Source organism: Odocoileus virginianus, chromosome 20 (genome assembly GCF_023699985.2).
Source record: "Odocoileus virginianus isolate 20LAN1187 ecotype Illinois chromosome 20, Ovbor_1.2, whole genome shotgun sequence".
In the NCBI taxonomy this organism is placed as follows: domain Eukaryota; kingdom Metazoa; phylum Chordata; class Mammalia; order Artiodactyla; family Cervidae; genus Odocoileus; species Odocoileus virginianus.
The window spans coordinates 7,267,795-7,289,497 of NC_069693.1; the positions used below are offsets into that span (position 1 = coordinate 7,267,795).

A 21,703-nucleotide genomic window follows, 5' to 3' on the forward strand; every position below is an offset into this window, starting at 1 on the left:
GGCTCATCAGATCAACTGTTACTTGCAGCCAAACACACACAAACTAAAAGCTATCAGTGGTAAAAGCAAGTGCTGGGATTTGAACGCAGATTCTGTGGAAGCCTTGGACTGCCTTCCAGGACACAGCCCTGCCCCATTTCCAGTGCCTGTGAAAATGCTGGGAATCCGGCCATCTGCTGGCATGACCTCCCTTCCCTTCCCCAGCAGAAACTCTTTTCTCCCTGAACTTGGAGGGAGCCTTCCTAATCATGGCCTGATTTCTCCCACATGATGACTGAGGCAGAAATACAGGAGAATCCTGAGAAGTGCAAGCCAGAGGCTCATGCCAGGAAGGGGCGGGGAGCTGGGTGGGCAGATCCTGAGCCAGCCACGAGTTTACAATCCTGGCTTCAAGATGCCACACTTCATCCTGTTTCTTAACAAATGTCTGCACCTTCCTGTGTTGTTTAGTTGCTAAGTTGTGTCCGACTCTTTTCCAACCCTGTGGACTGTAGCCCGGATTTCCTAGGCAAGAATACTGGAGATGGTTGCCATTTCCTCCTCCAAGGGATCTTCCCAACCCAGGGATCAAACTTGAGTCTCCTGTGTCTCCTTTATTGGCAGGCAGATTCTTTACAGCTGAGTCACCAGGGAACACCCCCCACCCCCCACTCCAGGGTTTACTCCTAAGTAGCATGCATGCGTATGTGTTCTCCAGGCAAGAATACTGGAGTGGGTTGCCACACCCTCTTTCCAGGGGATCTTCCTGACCCAGGGATCAAAGCCGCATCTCTTATGTCTCCTGCATTGGCAGGCGGGTTCCTTACCACTAGCGCCACCTGAGAAGCCCACTCATAGGCAGCATGGTTCCTCTAGGCCTGTCTGTGCTCACCAGCTGGAAGGCTGAAGGGGAGTTGTGAACCGGCCTCAGCCTCCTGCTTCCTCTCAAGTCCCTTCTCAACTCAGCTCCCCACTCCAGGGCCAACAAGATGAGTGCCCTGGAGGTCACATGGTTTCCCCTTCTCAGGATGCTCTGTGCTGGGGAGAGAGCAAAAAGGACAACGGAGAAAAGCAAGGATGCAGGAGAAAGGTGATGCGCTGGGGGGAGGGTGTGTGGCTGGGGGTGCGTTTTTAGTGGTCAGGGTGTCCACATGAGGAAGGGAGTCTGAGCTGATGCGCAGAAGATAAGCAGCGAGTTAGGCGAATGGGGAAGGGCATTCTGGGCAGAAGGCAGAGCAGATGCAAAGGTCCTGCGGCAGGGATGTGCTGGGGACGCTTAAGCAACCGCAAGGCGCTGAAGCGGGGTCAAGGAAGTGGGGTCAGACAGGCGATGAGGACAAGCCACAGAGGACTTGGGGTTTTATTCTGCGCGAGTCCAGGGAGGTGACCGGACTTGGGCTTTCACAGGATCCTTCTGGCTGCTGAGTGGAGAGTGGATTGCAAGAGGGGAGGATGGGAGTAGGGAGCCCAGAGAGGAGAGAATGGTGACAGGTCCAAGTGTCAATCACCCAGACGTCTCTGACTCTCTGCAACCCCAGGGACTGTAGCCCGCCAGGCTCACACGCCCCCTTGTATCAGCTCTCTTGGTTGACCTAGCACCTTCCAGTTAAGGCCATTTCTCGTTAAGGTATTCTGATGGTCCCAAAGCTACTAATTATCTTATTAGGGGGGATTGACCTCCCACCTGGGGCAAAAGCAGGCAGAGCTGCTCAGTGTCTAGACAGAGAGGAATAGCTGAGACAAGCAAGACCTCCAAATCTTCCGCACCCGGCAGCTCTCTGTGTATCTTGTTTCAGAGTCTGGCCTTTCCCCAAAGTCTAAACTGAGATTCACAGTTTAGATCCGACTCTGAATCCCTAAACCACCTGGGGGTATATGGTGTGCGTTAGCGTGCTCAGTCGCTCAGTCATGTCCAACTCTTTGCGACCCCGTGGACAGTAGCCCGCCAGGCTCCTCTGTCCATGGGATTCTCCAGGCAAGAATATTGGAGTGGGATGCCATTTCTTTCTTCAAATGGGCCCACCCCATTTCCTCTTTTTGCAAATGAGTGAGTAGCCTCTGGTCCCCAGCTTGGCTTACTAAGTCTCTCCTCTGGCCTCACACCAGAGGTCCAGACGTGGTCTGGCTCTCGTCCTGGGCTCTGTTCTAGTCCATCGGTAGAATGTCAATTTCAATTTACTCCCTAATCTCAGAGACAAAACGTATTCAGCTGGACAGGCAATCAATCCACGGACTGACACGGCATAGGTTGTGAGGGACAGTCCAGACAGCAAGACGCCTCGGGAGAGCACAAGGTCCCCAAAGCAGAGACTCTGATGTCCCTTTGCTGGACGACACAGCCTTCAGTAAGCTGGCGAATATCACGCTTCCAACCTTTAACAAAACTATCCTCACAGAAAAGAGACAGAAGGCATAAAAAAGTACTCACAAAGAAACCAGGAGATTAAAAATAATCTATGGAAACAAAAGGTCACATATCATACGATTCCATTGATATGAAATGTCCAGGTAAATCCATAGAGATAGAAAGCAAATTCCAAGCAGTCCATCCTAAAGGAAATCAGTCCTGAATATTCATTGGAAGGACTGATGCTGAAGCTGAAACTCCAATACGTTGGCCACCTGATGCAAAGAACCCATTCACTGAAAAAGTCCCTGATGCTGGGAAAGATTGAAGGCGGGAGGAGAAGGGGATGACAGAGGATGAGATTATTGCATGGTATCGCTGATGCAAGGGACATGAGTTTGAGTAAACTCCGGGAGTTGGTGATGGACAGGGAGGTCTGGTATGCTGCAGTCCATGGAGTCGCAAAGAGTCGGACACAACTTAGCGACTGAACTGAACTGAGGGGCTGCAGGGATGAGAAATGAGGATAAACTGCTTAATGTGCGTAGGGCTTCCTTTTGGGAAAGGGAAATTATCCTAGACAGATGGGAAGGCAGAAAACTAGACAAAGGCTAGTTGAGACAAAGGCTGCTTAACATTATTAGTGTAACTAAAAGCCACTGACTTGTACAGTTTTAATTGGTTCTTTTTTTTTAATTGACATATAGCTGATTTACAATCTTATTAGTTTCAGGTGGACAGCAAAGTGATCAGTTTTTTATATTTATATAGATTACTTTTCAGATTATATAGATTGCTTTTCCCCTTATAGGTTATTTCAAAATATTGAGTATTGTTCCCCATGCTGTAGAGGAGGTCCTTGTTGTTAATCTTTAATATATAGTAGTGTGTTTATGTTAATCCCAAACTCCTAATTTATCTCTTCGTCCCCAAGCTGCTAACTTCATGCCATGTGAATATTAACTCAAAAAAAGAAAACAAAGTCAATGTAAATACTAACTAAATATAAAGATGACGGTTCTGTTCCTACTATAAGCTCTTTCTGTGTGTGTATGGTAGTTGTTCAGCTGTATCTGACTCTTTGTGACCACATGAACCGTATGTAGCCTGCCAGGCTCCTCTGTCCATGGAATTCTCCGGACAAGAATACTGGAGTAGATTGCCATTCCCTTCTCCAGAGAAATCTTCCAAATCCAGAGATCGAACCCAATTGCAGGCAGATTCTTCAACATCTGAGCCACCAGGGAAGCCCCGTAAGCTCTTTCTAAACCACGTTAATAATAAAATCAGTGATTTTAGCAGAACTGACAAAAAGTTGATTGAAACTTTAATTATCAAGAACATTATTCAAAATACAGACGTTAGGTTTTTTTGTTTTCAGACTTCAGTTTTTATCATTAGTGATAACTACTGATAAATATAACATTATTTAAAATGTTTGATTTCTAAAAAATCTTCCTTACCTGTTTTATAATAAGCAGGTGAAGCTTAAGAGCCTGGACTTTGGAACCAGACCCTCTGGGCTCAAATGCCACCTCTGCCACTTAACTGACCTGTGACCTCAGGCAAGTTACTTCAATCTCTCTGTTTTCTTTCCCTACAGTTTCTTTCCCTGTAAAATAAGATTAAAAGTAGCGCCCACATCAGAGGGTTGTGAGCCCTAAAATGAATGGACGCATGTAAATAGATATGCATAAGGCACATGCTTAACCATTTTTACTGCCAAGACTGCAGACTCAAAAGTTGTTGTGGCCTGGCCAGGCAATCAAGGTCAGCATCAACCTAATAAGTCAAGTTGATTGTACATACCTTTGATGTGATAAGATGGGAAGGGCAAGGGCACTTCCTCTCTGCAGTCTTCTTCCCAAACCCCTAGGCCCTTGTGTAATCGAGGGAATGTTGCTCACGTGTGTCTGACTCTTTGTGAGCCCGTGGACTGAAGTCAGGCTCCAGGCAAGAATACCAGAGTAGGTTGCTTCTGCAAGAATACTGGAGTAGGTCCCTTCTGCAGGGGACCGTCCCAACCCAGGGATCGAACCTGGGTCTTCCTGCATTGCAGGCAGATTCTTTACCAGCTGAGCCACCAGGGAAGTTCAATCACAAGGAAAAAAAAAATCAGACAAATCCCTAGAGAGGCGCATTCTCCAAAACTCCTGACCAGCAGTCCCCCCAGATGCCAAGGTCACCAAAAGGAAGGAAAGTCTGAGGAACCGTCACAGCCCAGGAGAGGGAGGTCTAAGGAGACAAGAAGGACACATAATGTCATCTATGTAATGGGGTGTCCTGGGTGAAGTCCTGGAAGAAGGACATCAGAGGAAACCTGGGGAAATCGGAATCGGTTCTGAAGTTGGGTTGATAGGAATGCTGCTTTCTTGGCTATGACAAACTTCGACCAGGTCCTATGCCCTCTGTCCCCGATTCTGCCCTGGTTCTCCTACAATCTCACCGCCACATGGCGCCCAAAGGGACCCTGTCTGCTCACGCTGTCCTCTGCTCAGAGCCCTCCTGTGACGCCTGCCTCACTAAAATCTAAGTTCTTCCTGTGACCTTCTGCCCCCATCCCGCTTCTGGCCTCACCTCCCAGCCTCTCTCCCTCCAGCCACACCAGCCTGCTCCACATCCCTGCAAGGCATCAGGCACACGCCTGCCTCCGGACCTTTGCACCAGATCAGAGATGCTCCGCCTGTGGACAGCTGCGGGCCCCACCCCGTCACCCAGCACTTCCACCTCCCTCTGCCCTGCTCTGCTTATCTTCAAAGCTCTGATCGCCATCTCAGTGAGACTGTGATTGATCTTACCTATCGCCTGATCGGCTGGGAGGGGTGAGCGCCAGTTGTTTTGTTCCCGCCTTGTATAACAGGGACTGAACGGACTGAATGACAGAGGGGGACGTTCTCAGGGGTCACAGCTAATGCGGAACAGAGGTGGTGTGTGACCAGGTTTGGGGGAGGGCGTGGTGGCGGGGCGAGCATACAGCCACAGGCAGACCAGGGACCCGTGGGGCTGGGCTTGGAATGGGGGACTGGCCATGGGGATGGGAGCAGGGACCCAGAGGGAACCTGTCAGTGGCAGATGGGAGGGGTGAAAGGTCACGGGTGGGGGAGGGGGAATTGGGCCTCAGCACAGAAAGCTGATCAGAGGAGGAATTGAGCAGAGGGGCTGATGGGGCCAGCGCTACAGACAGCAACTCAGAGAGAGAGAAAGAAAAAGAGGGAGAGAGAGGGGAGGTGGGCGCATCTCTTCAGGACAGGGGGGGCAGGGGGAAATGCTCCACAGGACTCTCCACCCGCCCCTGCCCAGCACAGCAACCCAGGAGGCAAAATAATCCAGTCAGTCTACACCAGTGGCTTCTGCCCCAAATGCCAGGAGCCACCCCAATACAGAAGACAACAAAAACTCCAGCAAGTATGCAGAATGTTTGCTGACACTGTCCAGATGAACCCCGTCAAGCTGGTCAAGACACCGTCCGCTGGGGCCAGAAGCTCAGGCAGCTCCATGGACGTCGTGGACAGCTTGCTCACGGGCTCTGTGGAAGAGGACATTTCTCCAGCCCGCAGAGCAAAGGATGAAGAGCCACAGCTGCGGCAGGGTCTGCAGGATGGATTTCAATCCTCACCCAGGAAGGAGGATTCTAGAACATGTGATGTGGAGCACACCTCTGTCGAGGGAGGAGAGTCTACAGACAATATCTACCTAGCATCATATGAAGCCAGGGGCTACTCTTAATTCCACCCTTGTGAATAATGGGGCAGATATAGAACATTCTAGAATGTTCACACCACCCTCTAACTAGAAACAACCCAGATGCCCATCAATGGAAAAATGCATGAATATGCTGTGGTTCGTCCACACAATGGAATACTACACAGCAATGAAAAAGGGAACAAACTACTGGTACACGTAACATAGAAGCATCTCACAAACATTATGCTGAAAGAAAACACCCTTGTATGGTTTCATATACAAAGTATACACCCATTCTAACTGTGGAGTTAGAATCAGGATGGTGGCTCCCTGCAGGCGGGGACGGGGGTGGATGGAGGGACTAGAAAGGTTGGGGCATCTTTTGGGAGGCTTTCCAGGTGGCTCAGTGGTCAAGAATCTGCCTGCCAATGCAGGAGAAGGGGGTTCGATCCCTGAGTCAGGAAGATCCTCTGGAGAAAGAACTGGCAACCCACTCTAGGAAATCCCACGGACAGAAGAGCCTGGCAGGCTACAGTCCGTGGGGCTGCAGAGTCGGATATGATTTAGTGACTAAACCACCACCACACCATCATGTTCTGCTGTTTGTTTTTTTAACCTGTGAGCTGGTTACATGGGTGTGTCCAATGTGCAAAAACTCACCCAACTGGGCATTTATAATGGTGATGGCCCAGAGACACAGGGTTTATTTTGGGGGTGATGAAAATGCTCTAAATGGATTACAGTGAGGGTTACACATCTCGGTGAATATACTATAAACCAAAGAGTTGGACATTTTAAATGGGTAAACTGTATGCTGTGTGAATTGAAGCTCTATAACGTTATTTTTAAAAAGAGTAACCATGAGAGTGTTATCTTACCATTGCTGGGTAGAACTCATGTTTCCCACTTTTCTGTATGAATCCTCTATTTCGCAATTTAAAAAGAAAAGCAGAGACTTCCCTGGGAGTCCAGCAGTTAAGACTCCCCGTCTACTGCAGAGGCCATGGGTTCAACTCCAGGTCAGGAAATAAGATCCTGCGGGTGACCACACCCAGTCACTTGATTTTCCCCATTTTACAGAATGAACACTGAGGCAACGCCCCCCTGAATGTGCCCCAGGTCACAGAGCGGGTCTGCCCAGAAGCCAGGCTTTGGGTTGTTAGGGGGCTGGGTCCTCTGGAGACCCTGCTTCATTCTGGAAGGCAGAAACAGGAGAGACCCGGCTGGTGGCGGGGGTGTGGCTGGGACAGACCTTCCAGCCCTCTCCCCTGTGCCTTTGTGCCAGCAAAGACTGCCTGCTTCTTTGCCAAAATCATTCCTTCATTCACCTCAAAATCAGTGAATATTCCCCAAACCCACATTATGCCTGAATTTCTTCAGTAGCCTCCTCACCGGTCTTCCTGCCCCCACCCCCAGTTCAGGGACCTGATTTGAACCCAAATCACCTCCCATACCCGCTCTCCTCAGAATCCAAGCAGAGCTCTGGTCTCATTCGTCAAAGTAAAGTCCTCTCTGTGACCCACCAGGCCCCTCAGGACCTTCCCCTGCCCCCTCTGCCCACATCCCCTGCCCTCTCTCCTGGTCCACTCAGCTCGGGCAACACAGGCCTCCTCAGCCTCAGGTATCTCCCTTCAAATGTCACCTCTGTGGTGACCTCACCTGCTCTGACCCCTGCCTTGGAAGCGCAGCCCCAACCTTCTGCACCCTCAACCTTCTGCACCCTGATCCCTCGTTCTCCTGCTTTATCTTTGTTAGGAAACTTACTGACACCTGACATAGTAAATCTTTTACTGACCTACTTGTTTACTGTCTGTCTCTTAAGTAAACACTTGGGAAATACTGGCTAAACCTTGGCTAACCATGTACAGCTGTGCAGGTCGTGCACTGCACAACCCTGGCCAGGAAAGGTGGGGCACTCCTATTTTAGGACACTGTAGATTCAGGTATATATAAAGGACAATTTTCTGACAGATGGCAGAAAAGGGTCATAAGAAAGGGGGGCTGGCGGGCTACAGTCCATGGGGTTGCAAAGAGTCGGACACGGCTGAGTGACTGAGCACACACACAGGCTCGTGGTGGCCATAATTAAAGAAACAGGTGAACTGTTTCTTCAGATGCGCCCAGACTGCCCAGGTTCAGATCCCACTCTGATTCTAAGCACCAGTGTGACCTTGGCCAAGTCATTTCTTTCTGCGCCCCAGTTTCCACTTCTGAAGGGAACCATAACACCTCCATGGTGTCGTACGAGGATTAAATGAATGAGTATGTGTAGAGTACAAGACTTGGGTGCCGAGGCTGTCCTAAAGAAATATGCATTATCATCAGGAGTAACTACTATTCCCAAATCCCCAGGCTCAGGTTTCAAAAAATAAAACACAGGGACTTCCCTGACAGTCCAGTGGTTAAGAATCCATGCTATCACTGCAGAAGGCGCAGGTTCGATCCCTGGTCCAGGAACCAAGATTCCTCGTGCTGCTGAGCAACTAAGCCTGTGAGCCACAACCACTGAAGCCTGCATGCTCCAGAGCCCATGCTCCACAACAAGAGAAGCCACTGCAATGATACTGCAACTAGAGATTAGCCCCCCACCGCCCCCCACAACAAGAGAAAGCCCGCACACAGCAAGGAAGGCCCAACACAGCCAAAAACAAAATGCATTTTTTAGAAAATGGGAATGATAATGTCTTCCCTGGTTATTCTCATAGTCATAAGATTAAAAAAATGAAAACACTTAAAAACTGTTAAGTGTGATGCTACCAGTCTCATACATGTTTGGCTTTGGGTTTAAGAGCATTCGTGAGGAGCCCTGGAAATCTAGGGGCAGTTCCAGCAGGGATCCAGCACTGCCTGCTCACCTCAAGGACACAGCCTCTGAGCCTCTCCCCTGGGAACAGCTCAGGGGGCACTAACTCCCAGTGTGCACGCCCCACCCATGAGACACCCACTTGGCCAGCTCCCCAAACTCCCCTGCACTGAGGTTAACCTCCTGAAATTTGCTCTTGCCCTCGGCTCTCAAAATATGTCACTCGTGTCAACTGTGCAAGAATGACTGTCCCAAGGGCAAGAGGAAAAGCAGATTGATGGGGAGGAAGGATGCCAAAATGTTAATAAGGCTTTTCTGCCCTGGGAGACAGAACAAGAAGTCCATTTCATGTTCTCAGTGTTTCTGGAACTCTGTATATTCCAATTTCTTCCCCCTCCCTGCCCTCCCTCTTTTATTTCTTCTAATGATCTTGCATTACTTGCTGCATGTTAAGAGACTGTGTTTTCCTTTAACTTTTTATTGACATCACACATCTCCCCAGATGCTCATATTAGAAGCATAATGGATCGTCAAAAAATGAACACGCCAGCCGCTGGAAGCAGAACAAGAAGACCAGCCAGCAGAGGAAGAACTCCAGCTGGTCTAGAGAGCAGGTTTGGACTTCCCTGGTGGTCCAGTGGTTAAGATTGCACTTCTAATGCAGGGAATATAGGTTTGATCCCTGGTCAGGGAACTAAGATCTCACATGCTGCATGAAAAGTGTGGACAGATCTTGATCTATGGAACCTGGGAATAAGTAACAGACTGTTAAGTAACATACTGTTCTTTCTAATTCTGTGTACATTTGGAACTTTTCATTAATAACATTGTTTTTTTTTTACTGCACACATCCTTTGTCCAGCAATTCCACCTATGGGATTTTAACTTACACTCTACTCACATTGATGGCTCAGCTGGTGAAGAACCCACCTGCAATGCTGGAGACCTGGCTTTGATCCCTGGGTTGGGAAGACCCCCTGGAGGAGGCATGGCAACCCACTCCAGTCTTTTCCCTGGAGAATCCATGGACACAGCAGTCCATGGACACAACTGAGCAACTAAGTGCATACACACACACACACACACACTCATATTGATGCAAATCAACAGTTGTACACACAGTGCCTCATTGTAGTCTTGTTTGTCATAGCCTGGAACTAGTCAAAGTGTCCAGCAGAGGGGCACTGGCTTCAGTAAATTAGGGTTGCCCAGTGGAATAAATACTATGCAGCTGAGAAAGACACAGAATTTGACAAGTTAGGATATACAATAATATAGGTATATTATTTAAAATTAATAATATATTAATTCCAGGATATATTGTTAAAAGTTAAAAGCAAAGGGCAGAACAGTGTTAGAATAACTTGCCATTAGTACCTTAAAAAATAGGGGGGTGTGAAGAGAAAGTGGGGGGCAGGGAGAAAGATGCTAACACAGGCAGAATGTCTGTTTAGAAAGAGGTCCCCAAACCATAACCATTTACGTCTAGGAAGAGAACGTGGGTACAGGTGGCTGGGAGACGGTGCAGGGCAGGGCAGGTGTGGTAGAAGGGGGAGGAAGGCTTTTCATTAAAAATCTTTGATGTTATTTGAGTTTTACACTTGGGCGCATTGTTTCCTATTTTTTATTTATTTTTTTAATGTTTTTAAGCACCGAAGAAAATCGGTTTCCTAAGCGTGGCCCTGACCCCACACATCTGCTCTGAGACTGGAATAGAAGGATCAGGTTGTCCCCTCTGTTCCCTCTGGGGATGGGGGGGCAAGTGGCCGGTTGGGGCGGGGGGCAGGCATGGCTGAGACTTAGCAAGGAGAGCAAAGCCACCCTGTGGGGCTGCCCAGGGCTCTCTGGAAATGATTTCCAGATTTGGGAGCCCTTGGCTGAGGCTGGGGGAGGGGAAGATACAACTCAGGAAGAACTGGGGGAAGAAGGGGAGGAGGCGGCGGGGGAGGCCTGTGTACCTGTGAGAACAGACAGGAAGAGCAGGCTGGGCAGGGGGCGGCTGGAAACGCCATCTCCCACCTCGGCTGAAGAAAACTGCCACCAAGTAGCTTCATTCATAATTGACAAAAAGCAGAAACAACCCGAATGTCCATCAATGGATGGATGGATGAAGCGGATGCAGTACGTGCATACAATGGAATACTACTCAGCCAGGAAAAGGGAGGAAGCACTGATCCATGCTACGATGTGGATGAACCTTGAAAACAGTATACAAAGAGGGAGTAGCCAGACACAAACGACCACATGTTGCGTGATTCTGTTGGTTCAAATGTTTAGAAAAGGCAAAGCCCCAGAGGCAGAAAGTGGGGCTTTGTGCCAGGGGCCGGGAGATGACAGATACAGGGTTTCTTTTGGGGTAATGAAATAGTTCTAGAATTAGAGTGTGGTGACGGTTGCACAATTCTGTGAATGTACTAAAACCCACTGAATGAAATGCTCTAAAGGGGGGAAATGAATGGTATGCAAGTATCTCAGTGTTGAAAAAGAAAAAGGAACGAAGCTCTGAGACATGCTTCAACAGGGGTGAACCTTGAAAACACACTGCGTGGAAGTCAGACCCCAAAGGCCGCATAGTGGTGGGTTCTATTTGTATAAAATGTCCAGAGGAGGCAAGCCCGTAAGAGACAGAGAGCAGGTTAGGGGTTCCCAGGGGCTGGAGGACAAGGGAAATGGGGAACAACTAAGGGAATTGGGGTTTCTATCAGGGAGGATGAAAACGTTCTGGAACTAGACTGGGGATGGCTGCACAACTCCGTGAACATACAAAACACCAATGAATCGAACTCCTTAAATGGGGGGATTTTGCGGTATGTAAACTATATCTCGATTCAACTGTTTACAATTTGAAGCAAAGAGGGGAACTTCCCTGGCGGTCCAGTGGTTAAGACTCTGCCTTCCAATGCAGGGGGCGGGGAAACCAAGATCCCACATGCTGCGAGGTGCGTGAGAAATAAAGAAATAAATAAGCAAGGGAAAGAAGAAAGGCAAAAAGAAAAAAAAAATTTTAAGCAAGTTAAAAAAAAAAAAAAAAAACTGGTCATGCAGCCCACCGCCACCCCCACCCAGACCCTGACTCCTAACCCGCACTTCCCAGGCCACACATCCTCCCAGGGCATGTCGACTCAACGCGACACCCCCCACCCCAGCAAACACACGGGAGCACCTGGACCCCGGCCTCCAGTCCTGGCTGTACTTCCTGAGTGCCCTGCAGGATCCGGGTGGGAACCCCATCAGCAAGGCGGGTCCCTGGGAAGCCTCCCTCTGGCTGACCCCGGAGGGGCCCCATGAGGGCTGAATACGAAGCTTTAACCTCTCATTCCAGCCACCCCGCCCCCACCCCAACCCCACCAAAGCCAAAAATGGGCAAGAAAACACAGAAAGCACAAAGGCCTGTGAAATGTGCTGGGTTTGTAGAATTTCTTAAGTGTGTAAAGTGTTGATCGCAGGGGCATAAATGCCTTTAGACTTCAAAAACACAAAAACCAGCACACCGAGGAAACTTCCTGCTTCAGCAAGAACTGAAAACAGCCACACAGAGCAAGTCGGGCCCCAGCGGCTGGAGGGAAAGGAGCCGAGGGAACCCCCAGCCCACCCCGGCTCTGCGGTGCCTCGGGAGGTGAAGCTGGTAAGAGGCGAGATTTAAGACTGTTACTTCCGCAGGAGGGGACAGGAAAACCTGCAAGGTTCCTTCAATGATCCTTTGATGAAATAATAATCTACAGACTAAGTTCTTGCTTCAAACAACTTGCTTCAAGCTATTGATTCCATAGCATTCCTGGGAATCCCTTTCTCAGCTCACCTCTCTGCTGCCCACCCAATCCCTACCCTGCCCCTCTTGCCCCGAGGACAATCTACCTTTCCAAAATGCTGATCCAAGAAGCTGCTTTCCCACCAGGCAGAGAAAAAAACAAAACCAAAAACATCACATTCACTCACTGAGCACCAACTATGCCCCAGGCCCTGGTAGATCCCTCATGGAAGAAACAAATCCTAAATTGGTAAAGTCACCTACAAGGTGATGTTGGCCAGCAGTCATTGTTCAGTCATGTCCAACTCTTTCCAACTCCATGGACTGTAGGCAAGCAAGAACACTGGAGTAGGTTGCCATTTCCTCCTCCAGGGGATCTGCCCCAGGGATCAAACCCAAGTCTCCTGCATTGCAGGTGGATTCTTGACCACTCACTGAACCACTTGGGAAGCCTGAAGTGAGGAGGGATCCCGGCAAATAGGTGGGGGAAAGCATCCCCGACAGAGGGAACAGTGAGAGCAAAGGCCGGGGGGAGGAATGTGCCTGACAGGCGACAGGAACAATTAGATCGAGGTTAAGTGGGTGGGAGGTATTAGAAAGGATGGGGGAGGGCGGTGGACAGGTACGGTGGGGAAGTGAGGGGATTTGGTTCTGAGTGTTCTAACCTTCCGGAAGCGCCTCAATGCCTCCAACATGCTTCTGGGTCTGAGCCTGGGATATATAAGGGGACCAAGGCAGTACTCTCTCAAGAGTCTAGAAGTTGCCAACAGTTCAAATTTTCTCACATTTCTACTTTCATTTTTTTCATTGTTTTTCAAATCGTGGGTTGCAAAATTTGAGCAGTGATGCAATCAGTGTAGTGGGTCTCAACCATCACTGAAACAATGAAGGAAAAAAAACTGAATAAAATCGGAAAAACGGATTGCTGAAGGACTCAAAAGTGGTTAGGCTAAGTGTTCCACAAAACTTTGTTTCAGGGGTATATGTGTGTATCTCTCCTCGATCACAGTGTGAAATATGTCTCATCAGAGACTACAGGTTCAAAAGTGAGGAGAACAGCTAATCCAGATATCCCCTCCCACAGATCTGAGGCATTCCCACTCATTCAACTGTACACCCGGGCAACTACAAATATACACCCAATATGGTGAAGACTGTTGTAGGTTCCCCCCCCCAACCATTTTCTTTCCCTGGACTACATTTCCCAGCACCCCTTGTAACTGGGTGTAGTCACGTGACTGAATTCTGGCCAACAGAATATAGGTAGAAGTGACACTCGGGTTTTCCAGGCCTGGCACAAAAGACATCCCTTCACGCTTCTTCATCTACAGAGGACCCCAAAGACTAAGGGGAGGGCAGAGCCACACGAAGGAAGGAGCCTGGTTCTCTGGATGGATGCACGTGAGGCCGCCCCAACAGAAACACCCTCCTTGGTCTATAACATGTGGGAGAAAAATACTTTTAAGCTGCTTAATACACTTAAGCCACTGGAGAATAAAGGACTTATTTGTTAACAGAGGCTAGCATTACTTGTGCTAACTTATAAACGCTGCCGCGCCCCCCCCCCCCCCCCCCCCCCGCCAGACAAATGAAAGCTGGTTAACTCAGCAGCCTACCAAATGAAGAACCCTTTTGCTGACGTTCCAGAGAGGGAATGAAAGGAAACTGAGTCTCTGCACGTCCCAGAGTAAACCAGGTGTGCCTGGCTGAGAAGAGCCTATTGCGAAGCATCAGGGTCACATTCAAGGACAGAGATGTAACATCCACAAAATGCATTCTAAGTCACAACAGGTTCTTAATTTGAAAAGCAACACAAACTCCATGATGAAGACACAAGTTGCACCTCCAGCCCAAGACCACATCAAAATTAAGCACGCCCATTTAGAAACCACCATTACCGGAAATGATCTGAAGTCGATGTAAAATGTCATGTTAGTTTCAGGTGTACAACACAGTGATTCAGGCTTTCATGACAACCCTGCATCCTTACTGTACCAATGAGGAAAGCTGAAGCCAACAGCCAACTTGACAACAGGAATTGAGGTTTACCACAGGCCATTACAGTGCTCAATTTAATTCCACATGACCCCGGAAGTGGGAGCCTAGGCTAGGTCAAAGGAGGGTGAAGACGCCACCTACTAGGCTTTCCTGGTGGCTCAGCGGTAAAGAACCCACCTGTCAACGTCAGAGACACAAGAGATGCAGGTTCGATCCCTGGGTCGGGAAGACTCCCTGGAGAAGGAAGTGACAACCCACTCTGGTATTCCTGCCTGGGAAATCCCATGGACAGAGGAGCCTGGTGGGCTACAGTTCGTGGGTTCTCAAGAGAGTCAGACATGGCTTAGTGACCAAACAGCAACAACAAACACCGCCTACTTTATCTACTACAGTGCCCGGCACTGGCAGGAAAACAGGAAATATCTGTTGAATACATGAACAAACAGCTGCTCTTCTCCCTTTGGACAGATGAGGCCATAAGGACCAGGGACGGCAAGTCACTGACTCAAGCTTGCCCCGTACGTGACGAACCACAGCTCAGATGAAGCAGAGATACCCCCTCCCCGGCTTCACCCTGTCTCCTCAGCCAGTCTGTTCCCCAGCGGCCCTGACACCCACTCAGGGCCTTTCTTCTGCTCCTCCCAACTTCTCTCCCTGCTCAATACACTTGCTTATGGCTAATTCACATCCTCCCAAGTTCCTCATTCACTAAATATTCACCCATTCAGCAATTAAAGCTTGGGACATGTGCTGCGTGCCAGACTCTGGTCTAGAAGCTGGAGGGACGGCTGTGAACAAGACAAAGATCCCTGTTCACTTGGGGCTTACCTTCTGGAGGAGGGTAAGGATCGAGACAAAAAAAAGAACAATATAACATATTCAACTTATTATTTACAAATATTTAATTTATATATATTTAGTTCCTATTTATTGAATAAACGTTAATAGATATTTGAATTTATGTCATATATAGAATTATTTATCAATAGAGAATCTGCCTGCCAAAGCAGGAGATGTCAGAGACGTGGGTTTGATCCCTGGAGAAGGAAATGGCAACCCACTGCAGTATTCTTGCTGGCGAAATCCCAGAGACAGAGAAGCCTGCCAGGCTACCTGCCCATGGGGTCGCAAAAGAGTCAGGCATGACTCAGGGACTAAACAACAACCATGTGACATAAACAATTATGATCATTTCAACATGTCATCAAAATAAAAATAGTGTTAACGGGGGATTGACTCTTTCCGCCTTTCCTTCTAAGGCTTTGAAATCCAGCATGTTTCTCTTCTTGAAAACGCACAGCTCATCCAGTGGGCAGTGCACTGGCAAGCAGAGTTCTTGGGTTTTTACTGATTGGCAGGAGCCACGAGAGGGCTCTGAGCAGAAGGGATGTGAGCCGACTCAGGTTATAACAGGGTCCCTTTGGCTGAGTGAGGGAAAAGGCCGGTAGGGGGCAGGGGATGGAGGGAACCCCGTGGTGGGGGGGGAGGGAGGCTGACCTCAGGTGGGAAGTGATGGTGGCTGGACGGGGCTGGGGACTGTGGAGGAGGTGGGGAGAGGGGCCAGATTGTGGAGGTCTTATGCAGGCTGAGCTGACAGGCTACGCTGGTGGACCAACGGGGGACAGAAGACAGACATCGACGCAACATGTGAATAACAGAGGCGTGGGGTGGTCAGTTTCACGTCATGTGTTGCTTATACCACAACAAGAAAAATTCAAATTGGGAGTTCCCTGGCGGTCCAGTGGTTAGGACTCGGCGCTTTCACTGCCAGGGCCCAAGTCCAAATTCCTGGTCAGGGAACTGAGACCCCCACAAGCTGCGCAGGATGGCCAAAAAAAAAAAAGAAAAGAAAAATTAGAGAAAGAAGAGTCAAGGATGACACCAAGAACCTGACCCAGGTCAGTGGGAGGATGGATGGACCGAGATGGTGACAAACTGGAGAGATGCAGGCTTTGCTTTTTTGGCCGGTGTGTGTGTGTGCTTTTTGCTTTGTGTGTGTGTGTGTGTGTGTGTGTGTGTGTGCTTTTTGCTTTGTGTGTGTGTGTGTGTGTGTGTGTGTGTTTGCTTTTTGGCCGGTGTGTGTGTGTGTGTGCTTTTTGCTTTGTGTGTGTGTGTGTGTGTGTGTGTGTTTGCTTTTTGGCTGTGTGTGTGTGTGTGTGTGTGTGTGTGTGTGTGCAGGCTTTGCTTTTTTGGCCGGTGTGTGTGTGTGTGTGTGTGTGTGTGTGCAGGCTTTGCTTTTTTGGCCGGTGTGTGTGTGTGTGTGTGTGTGTGCTTTTTGCTTTTTGGCCGGTGTGTGTGTGTGTGTGTGTGTGTGTGTGTGTGCTTTTTGCTTTTTGGCCGATGTGTGTGTGTGTGTGTGTGCAGGCTTTGCTTTTTTGGCCGATGTGTGTGTGTGTGTGTGTGCAGGCTTTGCTTTTTTGGCCGGTGTGTGTGTGTGCAGGCTTTGCTTTTTTGGCCGGTGTGTGTGTGTGTGCAGGCTTTGCTTTTTTGGCCGGTGTGTGTGTGTGTGTGTGTGTGTGTGTGTGTGTGTGTGTGTGTGTGTGTGTCGGGGCGGAGGGGGCGTGGTAGGCAGTGGGGAGCTAGGTGTCAGATGTGTTTGGTTTGAGGTGCCTATGGGAGTGTTCAGCAGAGCAGGATGTGCGTGCGTGCTAAATCACTCAGCTGTTTCCGACTCTTTGCGAACTGTAGCCCGCCAGGCTCCTCCGTCCATGAGGATTCTCCAGGCAAGAGTACTGGAGTGGGTTGCCAGTCCCTTCTCCAGATCTTCCCAACCCAGGGATCAAACCCATGTTTCTTGCGTCTCCTGCATCAGCAGGCAGGTTCTTTACCACTAGCGCCACCCGGGAAGCCCAAGAGCTGGACGGGCTGGAGACAAAAGTGAATAACCTCTGCTCCCTGGCCCGCTTGCCCTTAACTCCTCTCATGACCATTTCCACAGCGTGGGCTCCCTGGACACCGCGTCTATAGGCACAAGGAGCATCGTATCACAACGGCTGGCCCTTCGTCACACTCCCCCTTTCTCCCTCACCACCAGTCACGGCCCAACAGATTCCAGACTCCCAGCTTTCAGGGTACAGGCTTCCAGAAGCCTCTTTACCGACTCCTCCCGCCCAGCCGGGGTCCTTGCCCTCGGAACCCACCGAGGCTCAACGCAGCTGCTCATTTTGCACGGTCTATGGAGAAGCGCAGAATCTGAATAGTATACACTACCCAGTATCACTATATGGGCAACATGCACCCTGCAGGGTGGGCCAGCAGGTGACAGAATCCATGGGCTTAGAGGTCCCCGAGGCTTTGTTTAAAACCCTGGAGGGGACATGCATTTTGAGCAGCAGATTCTTCTACAGACTTGGCCAGGTGCTGCGATGAGCACGTGTCTATGATGGAACACCCACAACCGGCTGTGGGATGCCACCGGGACTCAAACACTAATATTTCTGCAGCCAAATATATGAATATTCACACAGAGCACAAAGACAGACTATAAATAGCCTGGCTTCAGGTCAGGTGCCTGACGAGTTACCGCAGGTGAATGCCTGTTATGGCCACTGATGGAGGTGGTGTCACCCTGAGTGCGTCTTGCTCTTGCTGCTGTAAGAAGGGAAGGGTCTTTATGTTAGGCCTGAGGCTTCCCCAAAGTCCAGCAGCAGGGCGCCCCTGAGCCCAGGTCAGACAAACCTGGCTTCAGATCCCTGCGCCGCAGTTTTTCTGACACCAAGCCACTGACCTCATTTCTCTGGGGTCTCAGTCCTGAGGGGTCTGGAAGGAGCTGGCTGTTGCCTATAAGCCTTAAATTAATAATGATGACAGCAGCAATAACAGTAACAGCAGCTAACCTTTATGGACGGGCTTCCCTGGCGGCTCAGTGGTGAAGAATCCACCTGCCAATGAAGGAGCTGCAGGTTTGATTCCTGGGTCGAGAAGATCCCCTGGAGGAGGAAATGACAACCCACTCCAGTATTTTTGCCTGGAGGATCACCATGGTCAGGAGAGCCTGGCGGACTATAGTTTGTGGGGTTGCAATGAGTCGGACATGACCGAGTGCCTAAACAATGGAGCCTGACTGGTACAGGGGGCCCCGAGCGCCACGTGGCCACCACCTCATTGACTGGACCCTTATCACCCTTCAGGGAAGCGGCATCTGTTTTTTTTTAATCCTCTTTTAACAGAGGCCTGATGCAGTTGGCCCGAGGAAAGAGACAGCTTGGGGCTCCAAGTCCAAGTGTATCTGCAACAGGCCCTAAACACATCCAGAGCACCAGCCCCTAGGTCAGGCCGCCCAGTTCCTGATGTTGATCCCCTCCCAGTGGGGATAAATTAGTCAAACAACCACCATGTGCTGTCGGCCTCCCACTGAACCCTCCCAAACAAGCCCCGAGGGGGAGGTACTATTATTTTACTCCTCAACTGTACCCCGACATGTCCCACGTGGAAGGGGAACCCCCACACACGTTCTCCAGACCAATAGAGTCCGTCTCCGGATCCAGCCAGCACCCGGGCTGGGCCAAGCCTCCTTCCACCACCTAGAAGGGCCTCTGGCCTCTCCTTTTTTGGTTCCTCTGAAAGCTTTGCCTTCCTCTGAGCTCAGAGGCCGCTCCAGAGGCTGCCCCACATCTCCAGGACCAAAGTTATCTAAGCAGCGGGACCTGGCTTGATTCTCAACAGCAACTCCAGGGTCTGGCACATGCCTGGCACTGAGCAGTCACTCAGTAAATTCTGGCTGCTGTCTGCCAGGGCTGAGAACGGTGAGGCCTTTCTGGAATGCCACTTGGCACTGCCTCCCCAAACCTCAGTGCACGCTTCCCTCTGCCTTGGCGAGTCCTCGTCCAGGAATCTGGCCGATAGAAACCCTCCTGCAGAAGCCACTGCAGGTGCAGATACAACAATGTCCAGGTCGGGTCACCCCCCAGCTCAAAAGCCTGCTGTGGCTCCCATCTCCCTCTGAACGGGAGCCCAGGTCCTGGTCAAAGATGCAGAACGGAAACGCCAGGGTAGCAGAGAGACAGCGTGATTCAGCTCCCAGTGGAGATAAGATGGAATGCCAAACTGCTCAAACTAAAGGAGTCGGGAAACGAGAGAAAAAGGAACAAAGGACCCTGGAGATAAACTGAAAACTAAGAGCAAGATGGGAGACTTCAATACGGCCACATCAGTAATGAGGGCAAACACGAATGGTCCAACTCTGCACCGCCTACTCGGAGCAGTCTCATATGACTTCCTAGCCCAGGAAACAGAGCTGGTCCAACAAGATGTCCTGAGTGGAAAGTACACACTGGATTTCAAACACTTAAGTGTGGGGCGGGGTTGGGGGAAAGACCATACAACACCTGTTGGCTAGGATGGGAAGCAACTGGAACGCCTGTGCACTGTGGTGAGAATGTGAAAGGGTGCAGCTACCGTGGACAACAGTGGATCCTCAGAAAGTTAAAAAGAGAATTACCAGATGACCCAGCGATTCCATTCCCAGGTATGTATCCGAAAACACTGCAGGCAGCGCGGCTCAAATACTGGTGAGGAGGCTCAACAAGATTAGGAGACCGTGCCACCTAACACCCTTTCTGTTGAGTCCTCTGTCGTATCCGACTCTTTGCGACCCCACGGGCTGTAGCCCTCCAGGCTCCTCTGTCCATGGGATTCCCCAGGCAAGATTACTGGGATGGGTTGCCATTTCCTCCTCGAGGGGATCTTCCTGACCCAGGGATGGAACCCGTTGTCTCCTGCATCTCCTGCATTAGCAGGCAGATTCTGTACCACTGAACCACCCAGGAAGCCCAAAGACACATACAGGCTCACAGTAAAACCTGGTAGCTGAAACAAAACAAAACAAAAATCCATTGAGTAGAGGTTAAATAAATTATGAGATACTCCTCTTTTAGTTTGCTAAAAGAAAGAGTTCTATCGGGGCAGGGGAGAGGGAAGGATTCAGAGTTGGGGATTAGCAGATGCAAACTATTATATACAGAATGGATAAACACCAAGGTCCTAGCGTATAGCACAGGGAACTGTACTAAATAGCCTGTATAAACCATAATGGAGAAGAATATGAAAAAGAATGTGTGTGTGTGTGTATATATATATATATAAACTGAATCACTTTATTATACACCAGAAACTACAACATTATAAATCAACTATACTTCAATTAAAAAGGAAAAAAAAAAAAAGAGGGACTTTCTTGGTGGTCCAGTGACTAAGACTCTGAGTTCCCAATGCAGGGGGCTCTCGTTTGATCCCTAGTTAGGGAACTAGATCCCACATGGTGCAACAAAGACCAGGCATAGCCAAGTAAATAAATATTAAAATGAATAAATAAATAGGAAAAAAAAATGGAGTCCTAGATTGCTGTCACGGAAACAATTCTAAGACATTTGTTCAAGTTAAAAAAGCCAGGTGTGCGGTGTGCTCAGAGCAGGGGGCCTGAAGAAATGGCTCGTCTGTTTATAACACACCTGACAGGAACCTGGGTTCACTGTGACGAGCGGCACAAAACGTGTGGCCTTCCTATGGGCAGACCCCCGACATGTGCACCCCTGCTCCCCCACGTGGCTGCTGGGCAGGGCCAGTAACTGGAAGGAAAGCCTCGGCACGCAGTGGGGGAGCTTGCCACGAGCCTGTCCAGTCCACTCCTGGGTGGGCCAGCAGTGGTCTCATAAATGGTCTGAATCTCTCATTTCAAGGAGAAAGAAAAAGATTCCAACTGTGTGCCATTCTGCAAAAGGCAGAACTCTGGAGACAATAAAAACATGAGTGGCTGTCAGGAGTTTGCAGAGAGGAATATACAGAGTAAAGATGGTCTCATGAGCAGTGAAAGTGCTCTGAGAGACATTACAATGATGGATATATGTGGTCATACTTTGTCCAGACCCACAGACTATGCAACACTGCTCTGCTCATTAAAGTGAACCCTAAAAAAAAAACAATAAAGTGAACCCTAAGGTGAACTGGGGACATTTTGATTATGTGTCAATGCAGTCATCCTTGGTCTAAAAACAAAAAAAAAAAAAGAGGTGCCATTCTGTTGATAATGGCTGTTTCATGTGAGGGGAGGGGGAATATGGGGAATTTCTGTACATTCCTGTCAAGTTTTACTGTAAACCCACTGCTGCTGCTGCTAAGTCGCTTCAGTCGTGTCTGACTCTGTGCA

At 49.5% G+C, this 21,703-nt stretch overlaps 1 protein-coding gene and 1 non-coding gene across 4 annotated transcripts in view; one reads left to right on the forward strand and one right to left on the reverse strand.

Annotated features, from left to right (window-relative positions):
- BICRA (BRD4 interacting chromatin remodeling complex associated protein) overlaps positions 1-21,703 on the reverse strand; it is a 73,581-nt gene that overhangs the window by 36,339 nt on the left and 15,539 nt on the right. The window contains exon 1 of one of the 3 annotated variants that reach the window (XM_070450631.1): positions 872-3,508. The exons of the other annotated variants lie outside the window; for them this stretch is intronic. The gene's annotated coding sequence lies outside the window, so the exon portion shown is untranslated. Of the gene's footprint in view, positions 1-871; positions 3,509-21,703 lie in introns of those variants that run through there. 3 annotated transcript variants of the gene reach the window in all.
- On the forward strand, positions 20,954-21,083 carry LOC139030109 (small nucleolar RNA SNORA11). The gene has a single exon (XR_011482422.1). It is a non-coding gene; the product is annotated as a small nucleolar RNA SNORA11 (small nucleolar RNA).